Here is a 21,561-nt window from a genome sequence, read left to right as displayed (position 1 = left end):
TGACTTAAGTTTCCTTTTGTTGCAGCATTATATTCTAGTCATTCAGCACATGAAGACTAATGCTTCCTTAGTGGACCGTTCTGACTCGTTACACCAGCTGGACTCATTTGCTTTAAAAATTACAATAAAATCTATACATTTTGTGTGACGACAAGGTTAGCGTTTGACTAACAATGTGTTATTTTTTTAGGTTTAAGATTTGTCTTTAACACAGATAAAACTGCCTTTTAACTTATTTAAACGTTTGTTTATTCTCAGATCTGTAGATGATGTGCAAAGGAATTCAGCTTTTAACAAAGTAATATGACTCTCCAGCTTTTGTCAATTTTTCATGTCTTAAATATTAAAATATTTACCGACACTGTCTCACACAAGCCTATAAATTTAAGTCCTCTCCACTCTTCCTGATCTATATTCTGTCACATTTAACATATCCAAGATAATAAACAAACTTTGTTAAACTTCAAGAACTTTTTACTCTATTGTATCTATATTAAAATTGTTGACATAGGACCGTTGCTGTATCTATACATAGCCAGCTATGGGCTTTAAAAGCATCGTGATCTCCTGCACTCGGGGATAAATGTTCTTCAGAGGGAACTAAATGCAGACCCACTTTATCAAGCAGGAAGATAAAGCACAGTCTCATCAATCAGACGAGTTCATCTGGTCCTGTCCCTTTCATAAATTATTCCATCGTAGTAATGTGTCTTTGTCTTTCTGTGGAAAAAATCACAGCAGTAAAAGAGCAACATTTTTCAATACATTATTTCTCCACTTTTATGTTATTTTGGAGTGTATAAAGAAAAAACTGCTTGTTTGAGGCTGTTAGGCTTGGTGAAAAAGAGGTTGCAGCAGGGTTGATCTTCTAAATGTGTATTTTTAAATGATCTGGATCTCAGACTGACTGCAGTCTGATTGATTTGTTTATTACTTGTTTATTTAAACAAATAAATCAGCTTCTTGTGTGAAATTTGTCAGTAAAGACACCCACAATGTGACTGAAGCATCTTTTTTCATCACTGTGCTGAGTGGGAAACTAAGTGGTCCTCCACTTAGAAAGGGCGGTTCACTAATTCATCTCCTGAGCTCTTAACAGAATGATTAACAGTCAGCGAGGCTGGGACATTTCAAACTGTCTGGTGTGGTCTTGGTGAATAGCTGTAGGGTGTGAGGGAAGACGCTGGGTTATAAATGGAAGAATGTAATTTATCTTTTAGTGCTTGTAACAAGGTCCTCAATCACACTGCCCACCTTTGTAACGCTGAGCTGGAGAGATTTGTCTTGATGAAGATGGTTGTTAGATGTGTATCAAGTACATTTATATAATTTAGTGCTAATCCTGTGGATGTGTATTGCTTCTATATCAGTAATTGTATCAAACCATTTTCATTTTGTTTGGGAACAGTTGGCCACATGTAACATGCTTTGAAAAAATCAAACTCAGAAACTGATGAGAACTACAAGACTGTATTAGGATTTTAGGTAACACCATATTTTGATAGTCTGTCTGTTGAAACTCGACAACTTTCAGAAGATATTCAACATAATTTTTCAACAGATGCAGGTGCATTTCAAGGTTTTCAAACTTTTATAAAAATCGTCTCCCAACTCTTTCTTTTTAACAGGCTGTTATTTGACATACCACTATATGTGGATTATCATCTTCTTCTTGTAAATTGATATTCTGCTACTCTGAACCAATCTGTCAGTTGAAAGTCAACAAATCTCCAACTATCACTTGGCATTCTCGACTAAGCATTTGCAGACCAGGGTTAGGACTATCCAACAAGGTTGTAATAGTTAACTAAAACAAAACTAAAAACGAAAAATAAAATTTAAAATACATTGCTGTTAACTCTAACTAATAAAAACTAGACAAGAAAACAAAAATAAGTAAACTAAAACTGTATCTTGTGTTCACAAAACTAACTGAAACGAACTAAAATGATAGACAAAATTCCCTTAGTTATAGTATTTGACAATATTAATAGCCTTTAGGATTTAAATCAATCCGACACATTTTCCCAACCAATTTTACAACAGTTTTCAGTGCCGCACAGCACCATCATAGCGATGTACTGGGACGAGCTTGTTTACTGCTCTGACTGGCTGTGAGCTGTGCTGCAACGAAACATAGAGGAGCAATGAATCAGAGCATCTGTAATAGTCTAATTGTTACAGATTCCAAGTTTTTATTTATTGAAGCTCATATTATATTGTTTTTTTTATAATTTATGTCAATATTATTTTTATTTAATTCATGTCAACATTATTTTATATAATTGATGCTTATATTTTTTATACCAAGTTTATATTATTTTCATATGTTTAAGGCAGCAGCCAACATTTAAGTATCAGCATTGACTGAGCAGTGAGCACTGTGTTGGACTTGAAAATAAACAGTATGACAAAATATTTACTCTGACCTTTTTGCATCCTGCACCTGGTTAATAAGGTATGAAAAACTAAAACTAAACTAAAACTAAACTAAAACTAAACTAAAACTAAACTAAAACTAAGCCTTGTTGCAAAAATCAAAACTAAATAAAAACTAGAATGCCCGCTCCAAAACTAATTAAAACTAAACTGTAATGGAAAATAAAATGTCAAAACTAACTTTAACTAAACTATAATGACAAATCCAAAACTATTTTTACCTTGGTATCCAATTATAGTGAAAAACAATTGACAACAGTTCAAACTCTACAAACTACAAACACAAACAAGTTTTGCACAACTGCATATCAGAGGAGGAAAGCTCATTTCTGTGAATTACAAAACATACTCAGTAGGCACACAAAATTACGGTAACATTTCAGTAAACTTATACTTATTATTTCCCCAAACAACTGTACAATTGTGAAAAAGACCCCACGAGGGAAAACCAGAGGCAGCTTGACTTTTTCCTTTTTGTGGTAAGCGTTTCAACTGACGAATTGATTAGTCTTGTTAAATAAAACTGATAAACTGTTAATATGAAACTACATATCACTTATAATTCACCTTCTGTATGTCTGTTGACTCATCTCGTAATACATAAACTGACACTCAGTTTATATGCAACTACTTATCTGCAGATAGCTTCTTGAATGTCAACAGATGGACTATTAAAATAAAGTGTTAACGTGTTTGGTTTGAAGTGTGTTGTAACCATAGACTGTATAAATCAGGGGTGGCCAACCTGCGACTTGCTAGCCGCATGTGGCTCTTTGCCTGGCGTGTGGCTCTTCGATCCATTTATCAATATATATATATATATATATATATATATATATATATATATATATATATATATATATATATATATATATAAATATATTGTTCTGGGTTGTGGTTTGACAATCAATCTAAAATACTAGATTATTAGATTGATATATTGATGCCAACGTTAGGATCAGTATTGTTCAAGACTTGATAGATGACCTTGATACTTAAGTTTCAGTTTCTCTTCTGTGCTCCTCTCAGTTGCTCATAGATAGATAGATAGATAGATAGATAGATAGATAGATAGATAGATAGATAGATAGATAGATAGATAGATAGATAGATAGATAGATAGATAGATAGATGGAACTTTGTCTCTTCTGCAGTGAAAACAGAAATTTGTCTTTGACACGGCTCCAAGTACAAATTTAAACACGCTTACAAACCCACTCAATCTTGCTTAGAAAATTGGAAATGTATCGATTTTCATTTTATGTCACACGTGTGGTGTGGCTCTTTGTAGTACCACTGTAATTTTTGTGGCTCTTGGTATAAAACATGGACGTAGTGTCCGCAGATGCAGCCACATTTGATATGACGCTGGCTGTGAGTTTCTTCCAAACAGCAAAATGGCTCTCGTCAGTAACGTGACCTGAGCTGTGTCTCTGATTGGACAGTAAAACAATCCTCATAACTTCTAAATGGCAGTTAGAAAAAAATTCACTCACCATACAGTGTGTGTCGATAGTAAAATCAGTGTTTCAGACCCAAGCTGTTTCTTGAACCAGGCTGTGAATATGCCATTTCATTTGGTAAAAGTCTTTTTTTGTGGCTGGGTGTGTACGTGACTTCCGGTCTTTCTGCAGCCAGCCTCAAGGGGATTCTCAATGAACAGCAACTTATAGCACTTCTGTGTAGGCTTCATTTTTACGAACCTGATGTTGCCCCTTGGCAATAACAGACAGTATTGCCTTGCAGTTTTACATAACTTGTTTCAGGTAAAAAAAAACAAAAAAAACAGCAACTATAACAACAACAACAAAAAAAAAACGTATTACAAAGCAACAATGTGAATTACATATCAACATGCCTTAACAAAACAAATGCAAGCTATTCAATCCACAATCGTTGCTTATCCACTTAGCCAATTTTTGTGATGCCTCAATTTCAAAATGTACATTAATGTACAAACTTGATAGGATGTGCCCTGGTCAAATGAGCTAAAATAAATAAATAAATGAATAAAGACATCACTGTCTTTATGCACCTTTTTGCTCAGCAAATCTTGCGTGATTTTTTTTCTTTTTACATGCTGAGTGTAAACTTAGTAGAGTATCATCTGCTATGAGTTTAGTCTGTGCAAGCATCTGTGGCAGATTACACCAAAAGCTCTACGGAGCAGGTCTGATTGTCTGTAGTAGAGCCAGCAGTGTGAGGAGCTTTTATTCTAGCAGGGAGGCAGCACTTCAAAGTCAAACACTTTGCTTTAATCTGTTTACGCTGGGCAGATTGAGTCCATCATGACTCAACAGAGGGTGGTCAAATCAAAGTGACCCCCTATTATTCTTCTTTAAAGCTGATCTGAAAAGGTAAATTATGTTTGTTTCTATTACTGTTTCAGGAATTTGAGCTCACACTGGTGCAATTTACAATTATTATCAAAAAGACTCATTTTAGATTTAGCCAATTTACTTTAGTGAGTCCAAAGAGAGTAAATAAAACATCTGTTATTGTATCCACTAAAACACAGCCTACTTTATAACTTATACTATAAAAAAACTACCCTCAGGGCTCTCTTGAGGTTGAACTTTCTCCATATGTTCATAGATACTCAACTGTTGATAAGTTTGTGCGGTCAAGTTGACTTTAGGATACAAGCCCTAAAAGCTGGACACACAAAATGTGGTGAATCTACTGAGTATCCCACATTATAGGTACCAGAGGTGTCTGCACAGCCAAATTCATTCAGTCATGAAACCATGCATAAGTTGCATTAATGTGTAAAACGTGGCTTTCTAAGTTGAGACAGTGAGCTTTATTCAGAACAAGACCTGCATGTGTGTTGCAAATCAGGCCAAGCTGACACTTCTGTGCTGTATATCTGAAGTCATAAAAAAGCAGGAATGGTTAGTAAGCCTTTAGCTTTGTTGGCTAACTCTGAGCAAGCTTGTTTGATGTTACTTCTTAAGAAGCTGTGAAACCTTTTCTTTTGGTCAGACTTTGATCATCTCTCAGCTTTGTAAGTGCTTTTTAGACTCTAAAGTGTTTGAGGTTCACTTTTGCTCCTTGCCAAATGAGCTACATAGTTTACCTGCTATATGGTTTACCTGTACCTCAGTGCGACGCAGTTTAAATTTAGAAAAAGATCTGTACTGCCAGTTGTTGTTGTCAATTTCCTCTACTTGGAGCATGTTAGAGACAAATAAGTTAGAACAACCCAAAATGTAATAAAACAAGTTCTTGTTACATTTCTTCCTGATCTCCTTCACACTAATACACCCTCCAGGACTATCTGATCTTCTTCCTCCATACTCCTTTCTACACCCCATGCCCGCCTTTCTTCAATCAGGTCCCGAGCTTTCAGCCGTGCTACCCCCCGTCTCTGGAACTATCTCCCTCAAACCATCCGGGACATTGCCTGTCTCACCACTTTCAAGTCACATCTTAAAACTCATTTGTTTCATTTAGACTTTCCGGTTTGACCACGCCATCCTCACTTCTGCTGTTTGTTGTTTTTTTAATGTAATTGATTGTGTTCTTGTTTTTATGAAACTATACTTTGCTATGTAATGGGACCTTGAGTGTCATGAAAGGCGCTCACAAATAAAATGTTTAATAATAATAATAATAATAATAATAATAATAATAATAATAATAATAATAATAATAATGATGATGATGATGATGATGATGATGATGATAATAATAATAATAATAATAATAATAATAATAATAATAGTAATAATAATAATAATAATAATAATAATAATAATTATTATTATTATTATTATTATTATTATTATTTTATTATTATTATTATTATTATTATTATTATTATTATTATTATTATTATTATTATTATTATTATTATCATTATTATTATTATTATTATTATTACATTTTGGGCAAAAAGTTATAACACTTTTTAATATAACGTAATATTTAAAACTGGGATTTGTCTTTTAATATCGCAGTCTATAGGGATACAGTAACTCTAAAGGAGCTTATTTGTCTGTAGGCGTTAATGCAAAGAACCCCATCAAAAATAGAATCAAAAACAACATGTGATATTTGTTCTGCAGCATATACAGTACAGAAATGTTCATCAAAGAAAAGTCCCTCAGGAAAACTTAATAGCAAGAAACAAATGGGTAGAAAAATAATGGGTGAATAATAACGTGTGTGTGTGTGTGTGTGTGTGTGTGTGTGTGTGTGTGTGTGTGTGTGTGTGTGTGTGTGTGTGTGTGTGTGTGTGTGTGTGTGTGTGTATGAGTGTGTGCATTGAGTTAACAGCTTTCTGGGAGCTTCAGCAGGTTGCTGCACAATGTTTAACACTGTACGGAGATGTTGAATCAAATGAATATGTGTAGGAATGAAATTGCACCTTTACTTTAGCCAAGCTGCTGTTTGTATTGTTTTTTTTGTTTGTTTGTTTTTGTCAGTTTGTAATAGCTATGAAAACAAATGAGACTTGAGCTACAATTGAATTTAAATTCATCTTGAAGTTTAGGAGAGACTGATGAGTTTATCCCTAAGTGTTTTAATTCAGAAGCCAGGTCACAAGATCATCTGTTAAACTTTGCTCTGGCCGGTTAAAAGAGAGGACTAAGATGACTTGTTAGACAATGAAGATGATGCAAGAAGATTTTGATAAAGTAGTCATTTGTTATTTGTGCTCTAAGATACGCTTTGAGCTGCTTGTTTCCATAAAATCTGTGATAGAAATAGATCTGAGTGAAAGTAGGACTTTTAACACACTCCAGCTTCTGATGCTTGTTCAACAACATTAGCTGTGCCATTTATAGATCAACCCTTAAAGTAGCCTGATTTTGATATGTTTATGCACTTTGCACTGTTTTGACACCCAAAGCTGTAATAAATGTTAAATTTAAATTTTTTAGTCTGTTATGGCACCTGTGGAATACACAAGATGACCCAAGGAGCATTAATAAATCCAAGTTGTTCCCTTCAGTGGCGTTATTTTTAGGCATTGTAATGTTTCCATTCCCTGCAGCTCTGTTACGAAAATAAAGCTTTATTTGTAGGCTATAAAGGCTGAAGGGGTATTATGCTGCATTGTGTCTGCTCTAGCCTGTTGTTTTTAATGTGTTACACCAGGCCTGTAATCTGCTTTATGATGCCACCTGAGTACCACTAAACGTTTTCTGATTTGCAAACAAAGTTTCCTGCATGTACTTTATCACTTCTCATTTGTGAGTTCTTTTCCTGCAGCCTTACAGTGTTTTTCTCTTGTTCATTTCCAGCGTATATGTTGCTGAGTCACTTTGGGGTCTTGACATCATCATCATGAGACTAGGAGGCTGGTGAGCGGTTACCACAGGCAGCGGCAGGAGAGCCGGTGCCTTTGTACTGTGGTTTGCAGCTGCTGGTTCTTGGCCAAAGAAGTTACCCCTGTGGAGTTGCCTCAGCAAATACTGCGCCCAAATGTTGAAAGAGGAAAAAATCAAGACAGTTTGAGGAGAGATTTATATTGTCACTTTGCCACAGATGAACATAAAACACCTGCAGGTGGTTGGTAGTGGGTGAGGTTTCTTTTGGCTGCTTTCTGGCTTGTGGGCTAATTCAGATGCAAAGTCTCCACACACTCTGAAGTTATGCTGACACTGTTGAAATCCCAGCTAGTGGTGCACACAGCAAAAACACACAAGTAAAAAACTACTTCCCCTGTGGAGTCTTCTTTATTTATAGAAACAAAGTGTATTTCCATACTAAAGTGAGAAGTTAGGGAACTAACAGGAGGTGCTGATACAAGTCTTTTTCTCTCTGGCTCACAAGCCTTCAAGCATTTAGAGTTTTTTTCTTGTGATTTTAACCAAATGTTGGCTTTGATTGACTTTTTAAAAAATGTACACCAAATTTAACCCTTTTTTTTCTTAACTGTATTTCTGTTCTCATTTCTTTCACAGTCAAACTGTTCTTTTTTAGTACTTTGAAGTATAATCAGTAAAGTTTTTTTTTTAAAACTTTTGAAGCTTTGGTGTAATTTGTCTAATAGTAGATTTTGGACCGAATAATACCCTGGGATATTTTAATTTCTTGAGGTTAAGGGGTTTTAAGTTGTTTTAGAGATGGATCTTCTCTTATTTTTGTAACATGATGTTCACTTTTTAGGGTTTTAGAAGCTGTTTTTCACTGTTAAAAATCTTGAAAATTAGTCTTCCTCAGAGATATATTGATCTTTGTGGTGTTTAATGAAACAGCCTGGACTCCATTGGTTTGAATTAAGAGTTGTAATGATTCATTTACTATGTGGTGAAAGCTGTGTTAGCTTTCAGAGCAGTCATCAGGGCCTGGAGGGTACTGAGGACAGCTGGCTTTAGTGAGACAACAGGCCATAGAGGCTGCACACACACTGGGCTGGGATGTCCCTTTTTATCTGCACCCATAGCCAAGACAGGGTATGACTGTATATCTGTGGTAAATCTACTGATGTAGGTCAAGGCGAAGGGCGAAACAACATGGTCATAGAGCCACCCCTATGCACATGTTAAATTGACACTAGTTGATATGCAGGAGCAAAGTATGTGTCAGTCTTGTTGCAAGGGAAGCTGAACTTATGACACTAAGTCTGTCGCAGCCAGGTGTTTATTATTCATTACTTCCACCACTTTCAAGACCAACATGAGATGTAAATGTATAATACCACAGTGTAAACAGGCAGTGGGTGAATGTTTTAAACTTTTTGCCATGGATTGATTTGACACAATGAATATGATTGGTTTGTCTCTGGAGTTGCATTTGCATTTGAGAATTAATTATGTGTTTAGGAGGTTTGATAATAAGTTATAACATGTTTAACAGGAAGTTATCAAACATTATGAAAGTACTTAAAAAAAAAAAAAAGATGTATTCAAACAATTGTCTTCAGGTTTTAGAGTTAGAGTCCATGACTAATGACCCTCCAGATATTGAACTTCAAAATTTTTATCAAAGACAACTTGCATCCAGGACGTGAGACTTATTTTTCAAAAACCTCTTACCCCCAAGGGTAGTGATTTAATCTTTGTCCTGAGATGGACTGAATGTATTATTATCATTAAGGAGAAGCTTTTGAGCTTCTAAGGATCAAACACATCAGACAGATCTGGCATTTCAGTCAACATTTGGCCTCAGTGGTCACCATGAACCCAACCACACAAATACAGATTTGATATTTTTTATATTTGCCTTTCATCCATCCACCAACTTAAATTTTCAGACTTAACCAACATCATTGATGTAACACCCTGACATTAGATGCCACATTTGGCATGTCATCTTACCCTCTTTTTGGTAATAGTTTTTCATGATTAGTAACTGCAGCTGTCAGGGAAATCCATTATACAGATTGGTTTGACTTCATACTGTCATCTAAAGGAAAAACACAAATGTAAACAGTTCCAGCACTTGTTCTGTCCTAAACACAAAAAGCATGATGATTGAATGTTGAGACCAGTAGTTTAGTGTCTCCTGTTTGGTCTTAATACGGGGTCTACAAGTTACTTAATACATCTACTGTAGAAGGGAGCAAGCTAAAGACAGGCCTTCAGATAATTTGAGGCCTCTGATTCAAGCTTTCAACATCAGCAGCCTGAAAAAAAGGAGAAAAGATCAAGAGTGATAGAGGAAAAAAAACTTCCGCAGCAGGGTGTGTGTCTGTGTTTGTGTGAGGCAGCATGTGAACTGGAAGCAGAGGGACAAAGAGTGAACAGGAACGGCTGCGTGTGAGCAAGACAGAGTGGGTGAGTCAGAGAAAGGAGAGGAGGAGGAGGAGGAGGAGGAGGAGGAGGGGAGATATATTTGTCTCCCTATAAAGCTGTGCCGCTCAGTCAGTGCCTTGTCCTGGATTTCAGGTCTGTTGTGGAAACTTCTGCAGAAGAATTCTGACTATAAGAAATGATGACATCACCAAAATATAGTTCTTAAAACCAGGAAGCTTTTGGTGGTTATTACTGGTGGTAGTATTTGCTTTTTTTACAAACTGTAGAATTTTTTTATTTACATCTAATTATATCTCTTTTTGGTAACATTTCCATTATTGTAATTATAGTGTAACTGCTCTGCTAGAGACAAGATATCAAAATTAGCAATGGCTTTACACCCATCTGTGAAGCATATCAGTGTAACTAGCAAATTTCATTTTATTTCAAAACACTGACCCAATCAAATAGAATAATTTAGCATCATGTTAGTTCATCATTCTTTATTTATGAAGTGTCAAATGGAATACCTGCATTAGCATAAGAAGCTATTAACAGTTGTATTTCTACCTCTGCTAGCCTGGGTGACTAAGTGTCTTGTTAGCTGTACTGTTGTGAACATGTGGTTGAGGATGTTTTGCTTTTGGCTTCTACCAACAGAAGTACAAGACACTACAAACTTCAAATAAGAAGACGCTGCAAAACCTTGCTTCATCTAAACACTAGATTTTGATATTTGATTGACATTTTGAAGTTATTTTTCCACACACTGGCAGTCATAGGAAAGCATCAAGACTGAAAACATCCAGTAATGTGGTAATTCCAAGACTGGCCCTGTCCAATTGTAAAATGATATATGAGATGTATAAATTAATCATCCCTGTAGAGACTTTTTAAAGTTCAAAAATAAAGTATAGTATCAGTTTTTTTTTTCTTCAAAACAAAGTACTCAAAATATTTTGTACTGTGTGAAGTTCAACTACCAGTATTGTTTTTCTGTGCCAACGTGAAAACTTTTGCAAGTTGTCTGGATAATAAAGTTCTAACATTGTACTTATCAGTGGTAGGGTAGCATAGGTCTGTGGAGAAAGTGCATCCTCATCCTCGGCACATTTCTAAAAAACACTATTCTCTCAGTTTTGGGGGGCTGGATGTACAGTGACAGAGAGTAAGCTACACTGTGTGTTACCTTCCCCTTGTCTTGAGCTGCAGTGTCCTATTCATCACATTGTGTTCTCAATTTACTTGTGTGTATAACTCAGCTCAACAAGCAGTAAGCTTTTTCTAGCTAACTTTGATGTCAGTGTGTCCATGAACTTTTCAAACATGCTCAAAATCTCAGAGTGCCAGGAGTTGTACGGCCTGTGGGTGAAGACAACGTTTTGCAACACATTTGCATTTTTTTGCATCAATGTCACAGATAGCAAGTATTAGGCAATATTAGTCATAAAAATAACTGATGAGGTCACAATATTAGTGCCATTAACTATTAACTCTGGGATAAATAAAGTATTTTCTATCTATCTATCTATCTATCTATCTATCTATCTATCTATCTATCTATCTATCTATCTATCTATCTATCTATCTATCTATCTATCTATCTATCTATCTATCTATCTATCTAGTAACAAACACATTTTAAGCTGTGCTGAAACTCCAACTTGTTATGCATATCAGTTTTACTGTCCAGATGCCGTGTAGCAAACTGTAGGTCTACCTTAGTAGTTTATTAACTGTCATCTCTACAGGTATCTCATAAGGCCCATAATCTCTATAGCTCTCTGTAATGGTGACAATCTGGCAGTGATCTGGGCAGCAGCACACTAAAGCACAGCAGATGCTAATGTTCAACATGCAAACAGAGAACCAGTGCACTAGGTCAATGCTTAAAACTTTTTTTTTTTTTTAACCTTTATTTAACCAGATAAAAAGACCCATTGAGATCGAGATCTCTTTAACAAGGGGGACCTGGCCAAGAGGTCAACAGCACACGTCACAACAAATAACAGACAAACAATAAACAATATGATAGAGCAGCCAAAAACTAAGGACAAAGATTGACATATAAAGTGCAGCAGAGGAAGTCACAATCACAACTTTATAGTACAATTTTAAAAACACAAGCACTGTTCCAAGGTCTCGCAATGTCTGTCAGCCAAGATAGAGCGAAAGTTCTCCAATGGTATAAGCTCTGACATTTTAAAATCAGACTGGAGGGTAATCCATGCTGATGGGGCAGCATAACTGAAAGCTTTTTTCCCCTGTTCTGTCCTGACACAGGGGACGATCAGGTGAATGATGTCACCGGTGCGTAAGAAGTAGCGGCGTTTAGATCTTTGCAGAAGTATACTCAAGTACGCTGGAACTAGGCCAAGTAGAGCTTTATTAATGAGAGTCAACCAGTGTAAGTACCGGCGGACACTCAGCGATGGCCAACCAGACTTGGCATAGAGATCACAGCGATGGGTGAGTCTGCTACAGCCAGTGACAAATCTCAGTGCATAGTGATAGACAGTGTTCAAGGACTGTAGATATTTAGTTGCAGCTGTCATGTACAGAACATCACCGTAATCAAGCAAAGGTAAAAATGTTGCAGAAACAAGGTATTTGCGAGCTCGGGGAGAGAAGCAGGATTTGTTTCTGTAAAAAACTGAGGGAGGTTGAACACTACTAAAGCACTAGCAGAAGCCATATTCTTGTCCTCTTAGCTGTAAGCATCTCCGTGTTGCCTTTTTTGCCTCTGTCTTTCTATTGGCATGTTTCCGGGGGGCGGACCTCTCAGTGTATGCCAAGCTTGAAGATGCTTCTTCAGATCCAAAGTTGAGTCTTCAGCAGCTAAAACAATATTGTTCTTCTATACACAGCTCACATTTCACTGTAAAGTTGTTTTCATCTTTTTTGATTAATGGGAGCATTACAAAGAAGAAAAGGCAGTCCCCACTGTCATATCACAAAAGCATATCAGCTAGCTTCACATATACTCTGACACATCTGTGGGTTTACCTCCTGCTGGCACACTGCTACCATGAAGGGGGAGGGAAACAGAAACAGTACAAATAATTTATGGGGATTTTCTGTTTTCTTTCTGGTGACAAGAGAAAAACAAAAAAAGAAACTTTCAATGATGGAATAATTTTCTTCAACTGCAAAACTAATGCATATATTTTATTAGTATATTTATTATTATTATTTATTATCATTAGTATATTTATATTATATTTATTAGTCTGACATCTTTCTTGCAGAATAAAATTTAAACTTGTCACTTGTTTAAAAAACCTTGAGTTGTTTCAGTATGAGGTGTGGCACTGAAAGCAGTTTCTTTGTCTAAAATAATTTCCAGATCACATGCACACGCTCTCATTTTGTGGCTGACCTGCTTCTGAATATTTTACGATGTAAAAAAAAAAATTCTTCCTTTGTGCTATCTCATGAAGTTCTCCTTGAAACAAGTGGAGGAACCAGTTAATAATTCACTTGAGCCCAGGTGCAGCACCAGCGTGGAGATATAAAGACAGGCAGGTAGATGACCCAGGTGAAGCTACTGTAACATAACTCCCAGGTAGAGATGAGTCACTGGAGTGTTTTCCCTGCAGACGTCAGAGACGATAAGGAGAGTGTAAACAGATATTCATCAAGATGTGCCTCACGTGTACTCTGGCACTGAGGCTGTTTTCTTTACTCTGCTGACGCACTATCAACTCTCTGTCTCCTGTCATCTACTGAATACTCCCTTCCAATTTTAGAGAATAAAAAAAAATATGTGAACACCTGCACTTTACAGAAAATTTGAGAATTGAAGTGGAGCTCATACAACTTCCTGTTTGCTTTGTTTTAGTGACCTCTTGAAACACATGCCAACACTTTCTTTACAACTTGTGCCTTGATTCCCCTGAACATCATGTTTAAAATAGGGTGACAATGATTTTGTGGTTCTAGTGTCTTATTGATTTGACTTCTTGGGATACAAGTGTAATTTAACAACAAGTCCAAACCAGCAGCAAAACTAGCAATGCCATTAGCGTTCAATCCTAAATCCTAAACTGTACTGCTAGCATGGAGATTTTTCTCCAAAGGTTTGCACTTACTGCCTCTTTATTAACTACAAACTTTTCTCTTTTGAGGCTTCAAAATTCTCGGACAGGCTATTGCACCTGCACAAGCCCCAAGCTGTTGTGTAGATGAAGGAAAATATTGAGCGCACCCAGAGCTGGAGACTCAGAGCCAGGTGTCTCTACTTCTGAGCTAAGTGTTGACCCTAGCAAGTCCAGATATGCTGGTAAAGGGAGTTCAGTATGAGTGCTGAATGCTGGTGAAGGGGAATTAACAATGGTGAAAGGGAGTTCAAATATGACATGCAATGATCTTTTTCTTTGTTTAAGCCTTAAAACAGCGTGTGTAAATGAGCCCCTACCACATGAAGCCCTAAATAACATTGTTTAAAAAATGCCAAGTCAGCAATTTGTGAAAACGGGTCTCTTAAAGAGCACGTGTGAAAACAGAGCCAAAAAAGAATCTCATTTGCATTTTTTCTTCAATTAGAATCCTGCCGATTGAAATTTACTGGCTTTGTTGAATGCATGTGTGAATATAGTTCCTTGGACGCAGTATCGACTGGACTCTGTCTTCTGATTTGAATCTGCGTCCTTTTTTAAGGCCTGAACTTAAATCAGAAGAGCATTCAGTATAGAAGCCTTGGGTTGAGCCAGGACGTATCTTCAGGAGGCCCAAAGCCAGATATCATCTCCAGAATTTTCCACAACTCTAGCAAGGTAATTCCCTGACTCTGTCTTGTGTAAGGCTCTGAGAATTTGGACATGTTTTGCCAGTATTCTGCCTTTTTACTGTTACTCTTAAGCTTTAAATAACTCCTCACTCAGTTAATTATGCTGGTCACCCTTTTTACTCCTCTTGTCTCCACTGTGTCTTTGCCATCCCTTACGAAAGAAAAATATATTGCAGCATATTGGAAAATATCATGTCATATATTAGGTAATATATTCCCATATATGAGATTTATTATTTATATTTTCCAATATATTGCAATATATGGAAAGCGGCAATCATTTGTGTATTTTGCAATACATTGCAATATATTTCATGAATATATAATATACTGTACATGTGCCCTCTATATATTATTCCATGTATATCATAATATATCAATAATATATTACAATACATTTAAAAATATATATTGGTACATATATTTTTCTTTCATAAGGGATAACATGCAAGAGCCCACTTCAGATTCTCCTGGCTGGAGAAATCAAATCCCGCTCCCTGATGTGAAACTATGACACTTTTCCTCGTCAGTGATAAATTCAGTGACTAGTCTTCTTTTATGTCAAATCAACAAATAATTTACTGTCTATTGAATTTGTTAAACTTATTAAAAGTTATCATTTGTTCATATTTATTCATACCAACAAAAGCATCCGTACAGAATTAACGCTCAGTCGTCTTACTCAGGAACCATTTGTTGTGAGGCTGCTCACCTACAGAGGGCTGTGCTGAGAGGAAGAAAATCAAAACCCACACCACATTTTTCACACACTTGAAGCTTACACAAACTGCTTGCATGGATTGTATTTGCCTCTGTGTATGCAGATTAAACTGATAAACAAAAATACTTTTATTAACAACACTGAGGATAAACTTACATCTTATAAATCCAGAATTCATACATTCATCTATACTTCTTATAGAATTGGTAAAAGAGCTTGTTTTTTTGGGTAAAAAGGATCAATACCCTGTGTCAGCTGTTTAGTAATGTTTTCTATGAATTAAACTTTTATGACAGACTGTCACTGACTGAAACCTGACGATAAATTTCATCAGTAAGCCAACAAACTGTGAACCTGTGCCAAGCCTCTGTGTAGAGTCTTGTTTCTGTGAGAGTATAATTACTGAAACACACTGCACAAAAAGTTCATGTCAGACACACTGTTACAAAACTATTAGTCTGCAAGATCACATTTAATGATGTGATGACAGCTTGCTGGAGAAAAACAATAAAGTAACACAGCAGACGTCACTCATTGGCCATCCTTAAACTATTCCATGACTTAGAAAAAGTGTTGTTGACCTTTAGATTAGAGGTTAAAATCTTTAGGATTAAAACTTTAGCATTGTGCTGCTTAAAGGGACAATAGCTGCATAGAGAGTCCTCTGTCTATGTGTGTGTGTGTGTGTGTGTGTGTGTGTGTGTGTGTGTGTGTGTGTGTGTGTGTGTGTGTGTGTGTGTGTGTGTGTGTGTGTGTGTGTGTGTGTGTGTGTGTGCGCGTGTGTGTGTGTAGAGCCTCAGGCGTCTATGCAGCACTGACTGAGAATACGCCTGGACATGTCTAAGAGCAGCCTCACACATGTACGCACAATCACATTCAAATCTACACGCTGCTCAGATACACACATTCAACCAACCACTCATAAACTTCCATAAACAAACTCACACACACACACACACACACATTGTACTGTGGTCAAAGCCTTCTGCTCAGCTGGTTTAAAGCCCAGATAAGACAAGCATGGATTCAGCCTCATTATGACACCATGTACCCAATGCCCTGGTAAAATTAACAACAGCCACCGACCTCAGTAACACTGATTAGAGCTACTTTGTGGATCAAGCAGCAGTATTCAGCAGAGAAGTTATGATAGAAATGGAACATAATATTCTTTCATTTTTTTAATCTAATATATTCAATCTTTGGGAGAAATGAACTGTCAAAATTTGTGTCTTCATGTGTTACATGTGGAATCATGTGAGAATTATGATATTTTCTTTTGCTTTTGTCCAGAAACCAAAGCTTCTTTTCAGGACAGACTTAGCAGGACAAAAAGTGGATAGCTGATCAGTGCTTTGTCCAAGGACACTTAAATGAAAATCTTTTACATAATAACTCATGTTGGGAATTTTTGGGACTCTCTGAAAACATTTGATCATGCTGGGTGTGGATTTTAAAGACATGCCCCCTTCACTAAGAAGTCCAAGAGTGAAACCAAAAGTCAACAGTCATTCATTGTTCCAGCCCAAACTCTTTTTTTTTTTCCAGACCAAAGTATTTATGGTGCGTATGGTTAATAATAACCATATGAAAGGCTTGATGATAATTTGTAAAGGCAGAAGTTTATTTTTTCTATATGTTCTATGTATGTTCTATGTATGTCAAGAACAACTTGGGAGTATTATATTTTGAAGGAATGTGTCTACGGGAAATAACGGGATTCACGTTAACAGATGTGATCACAAAAACAATACACTCAAAGGAAACATAAAAAGAGTACGTTACAGATTATAAGGCTGAAGGAGAAATGTGTGATTTATTTAGCACCGGCCGATAGTAGGTACAAGGTATGCTCAATAGAGAATTTGATACAAGGAAGTTTTGTGTTGTGCATTGTTTTTTATGGTATTTAATACGAAGAAGTATATGTTTTGTATTGTATAGTAAGTGTAACGTGCCTAGCTCTCAAACGTAAATGTCTTTTGTTTCTGCCTAGCTCTTACGTTGGTTTACATCACAAAACGGAAAATAAAGGACAGTAAACCATCAGTAAAGCTGACTTATTTCGACCAGATGCTACAATAATCATATGCAATAGTGTAAATTTTAAATACTGGACATAATTTAGGTGATCACAAATACATAGAAATCAATGTTTTCAAAAAACTTTGGCCACACTTCAGAGGAAAAGACATCTGGTGAGCGTTCACAGAAAACACGCATTTAAAAGCAGATGAAATGACTTTATAGATACCTTTTAATGTAGCAGTTAACACAGTGCCCAACCCCACAGTCCTCCTCCTTTGCTTTCAGTGGTTGGAGATATTGGTCTGAAGACTTGACAGTGTCCGGCCTGCTCCAGATCTCGGGTTCACTGATTGTTGTCTTGGCCTTTTTTACTCAGTTTTGGTGTCACTCACATTCTAGGTCACTTGGTATTGAACTTTTTCTGCCTGACTGTAACCACAGTCACTGACTGTTCCTCTTGGATACCTCTGCCTGCCTGCTATGCTGTCAAAATAAAGCCTGATTTGTTCAGCACTCAGTCTCTGTCGTGTTTTTGGGTTCACTTACCTAGACCCTGACAGTCAGCATAATTTCACCAGATCCATAGCATGTTCATTGCCACCTGCTCTGGCCAGTTGAGTTCCAGATGTGTTTCAGATACAGTGGGTCTGAGCTAATACGCAATACTTGTATATTTGCTTGATTCATTCAACTATGCATCGGTTTTCACAGAGCAGATCAAGTTAAACAGTAAGTCAGCGAAACCAAATTGAAACATTGTGGATTTCGGAATAAAAAACTCCAGGTGTTGATGCCAAATCACATTTTACTCAACTATTATAACAATCAATTATAATGATTAGGCCTGGAGACTACTGGTTTAAGTTTTTTATAGGCCAAAAAAGACAACTTGGATGAAGAGAGGCTCATAATTGTTGCAACAACAATGGTCTTGTGACATAAGTTGTCATACTGTCTTGCTCTGCTCTTCATCTTGTAGCAAGCAGGTGTTGACAGATAAGGAGGGATGAAGCCAGATGAAATTAAAAAAGGCTCAGACACAGATCAGGTCCAGCGTAACTAAAGTGCTGTACTTGTTTAATTCTGTACAAAAAGAAAACATGGTTCACCTTGTGGAATGGACTTGGATAAATTCAATATGAATATATAAATTACTATGTTACTCTAAATATACATTTTGATCAAAACAAGTTTTAAAAACAACTAAGATAGACTATCCACCATCTTATTTGTATGCTCCTCAAGTTATTGTTCTAATGTCAGAGTTAAAGAAGTAGAGAAAAACACCAATAAAGCACATTTCAAGATGCTGGTTATTCAGCTCAGAAGATTGTTGCAAATTAAGTTTCTTTTAGCCGAGACATTTTTCACGTTAGTTTGTGCATTACTTCAAGACATTTTCTTTTTTCAATTTAATAGGCAGTAATTACAATTTTTAAAGTGGGAAACCACACACACACACACACACACACACACACACACACACACACACACACACACACACACACACACACACACACACACACACACACACATGACAGTGTACTATTCAGAAAGTAGCTGAGCAGATAAGATTTGCATTAGTGGTGTGGGATAGTGTGAAGACTGTGTTAAATGTCAAATCTATTTTTGAAACTTTTTATATCTGTCTGTATCTTTTTTGTGTAGCTTCACTTTTTTTTTCTTTTTGCATCATCATGAGTCTGTCATAAAGAGTCTGTCATAGATTGTTATGAAAAACTAAAGTAAAAAAAAAAAAACTGAGAGGAAAAAGTTTTCTGTCAGACTTCAGAAAAAAAGTTTTCACAGTTCATGTCAATCTGCATATTAAGGGTTAAAAGGGTCCTTGCTGTATGAGTGTTGCCTTTGCATACACACAAATGTACACACCTTAACACACACAGTGTTGGGTGGTGGGAACATGCTGTCTTCATGTTTAGACAAACCGGACACCGGCAGCCATGTTGAAACCAGTAGATTGCACAGTCATAGTTCCTCTTACGTAGCAGGGGATGATATCATGGGGAACTGTCGCAACTCTTGTTCCGAATCTCCCTGAGTGTGTGAAACTGCCCTCTGTGCACCAATTTTGTTACCCCACTGGACATGACATGAAGTAAAAATACAAATCAATAAATAGATACTACAAATGATAAATGATTTTAAAAAAGGTTAAAGATGAAGTAATGTGCTGGAAAAACTCAGCAGAGCATACATGTAAGCCAAGACGAGTACTAAGATATGGGTCTCTCAGAAATTAGCACAACTATGTGACAGACTTTAAGGTGAAAAGCAAGGATTCACCACTGTCTCTTATCAAGAGTCGGTAGTCACATCTGCTGTGTGGGGTCAAAAAAACAAGCAAAACATCCTTAATCATACCTACACAGCACAACAATTTATAAGGCACTTGTTTAAAATGAGCTTCAACAAGATTTAAACAATTGTAAGCCATCCACCTCACATGATACACATGATAAATGGCACATGATAAATTATGAACTCAATTGATCCAAATTGACAGTATTTGATATCGTCATTACAAAATAAAGCAAATTTAATGAGTGAAACTGATGCACTTCATGTGTAAGTGTAAAGCCATTACTAACATTGGAAAAGCATCCATGATTGGGCAGTCATATCCACCCATCCATTTTCAACCACTCATCCTGATCAGGCCACAGCTGGATGGTGCCTATCCCAGCTGTCTTTGGGCGAGAGGCAGGGTACACCCTGGACTGGTTGCCGATCAATCACAGGGCTGACACATGTACAGCCTTTCACACTCACACCTACTGCCAGTTTAGAATCACCGATTAATCCAGCAAGATTTGGACTGTGCTCCGCTTTGCCAGAACCAAGATTCAAACTGGCAAACTTTTTGCTGTGAGGTAGAAGCTCTAGTCACTGCACCACCGTGCAGCCCCAGCAGTTATATGTGCATTGTAAATACAACAATAGAAATATAACATTAAAATTCAGTATAAAATATCATCAATGTAAAAACATGCTATGATCCAAGTTCTTGTAAGTGTGCCAGAAATACCAACAACAACCAACTAGCTTTCTCTGTTTCAGAATTTTATTTTGGTGTTTTCATCATTTCTTAAAGTTAAGATTCACTTCTGCTGAAGTTAACGCAACAGACCTGAAATTAAGGATGAGACGCTGGCTGAGAGGCAGAGCTTTATAGGGAGACAAATATATCTCCACCCCTTTCCCTTTTCACAGACCACAACAGCTGATCAGCAGGTGAAAGAGCACTTTGCGGTAGCTGACAGAGCAAAATCAAACAGGCTTACTAGTGCAGAGTAAAATACAAGAAAATATTGGTTGCTTGAGCCTTTGATTATGTGACAGGCTCAGTCCTTTCTGCAGTAATCTACAGCACAGCTTGCACGATTTCTCTTCTAGGAAGTTTACCATTGACGTGTAACTATTATGACCAGGGGTCACACTACTCCAATATGAACCGAACTTAAGCAGGTATCACGTATAGAATGTAAAATTAATGGATGCCATCTTGCTCGGCTCGAATTTAGGGCACCTCAAAAACTGCTCCCCCTGGTGACAGGCTGCAGAATAGGTAAAAAAAAAAAAAAAGTGTCAGCACCCATTCTAGATGAACTGTCGTCAAACTTTAAAAAATAATACACCTTGTAGAAATGTTTCTCCCATCAGATAGCTGTGGTGATGCGAAGATATTAGGCTGGGTTGTGTTCGAAGTCCCCTTTTCTCTAAAAAAAGTTTTGTTTTCATTAGTTATTAGACTTTAAGAACAGGGTTTTGCATCACGTTTACAGCTGCCATTCGTGTGTAGTTCGTCGGAGGGCAAGAACAGATTAGACTTTTGAAAGGAAAACAAATATATATTTTTCTTACCTGGCTCTACTCAT

General features: G+C 36.7%; 1 long non-coding RNA gene across 2 annotated transcripts in view; it reads left to right on the top strand.

The window, feature by feature from the left end:
• LOC141795364 (uncharacterized) overlaps window positions 1–8,351 on the top strand; it is a 71,141-nt gene extending 62,790 nt beyond the window's left edge. For both annotated transcript variants that reach the window (XR_012598591.1, XR_012598590.1), the window contains one exon: window positions 7,692–8,351. This is a non-coding gene — a long non-coding RNA (uncharacterized LOC141795364). The remainder of the gene's footprint in view (window positions 1–7,691) is intronic.
• Window positions 8,352–21,561: the final 13,210 nt, after the last annotated feature.

This window comes from Halichoeres trimaculatus, unplaced genomic scaffold (assembly GCF_033239565.1).
Source record: "Halichoeres trimaculatus isolate MK-OKI-2021-1 unplaced genomic scaffold, fHalTri1.1 fHalTri1_scaffold_8, whole genome shotgun sequence".
NCBI lineage: Eukaryota > Metazoa > Chordata > Actinopteri > Labriformes > Labridae > Halichoeres > Halichoeres trimaculatus.
This window is presented reverse-complemented; position numbering and strand designations above follow the sequence as displayed.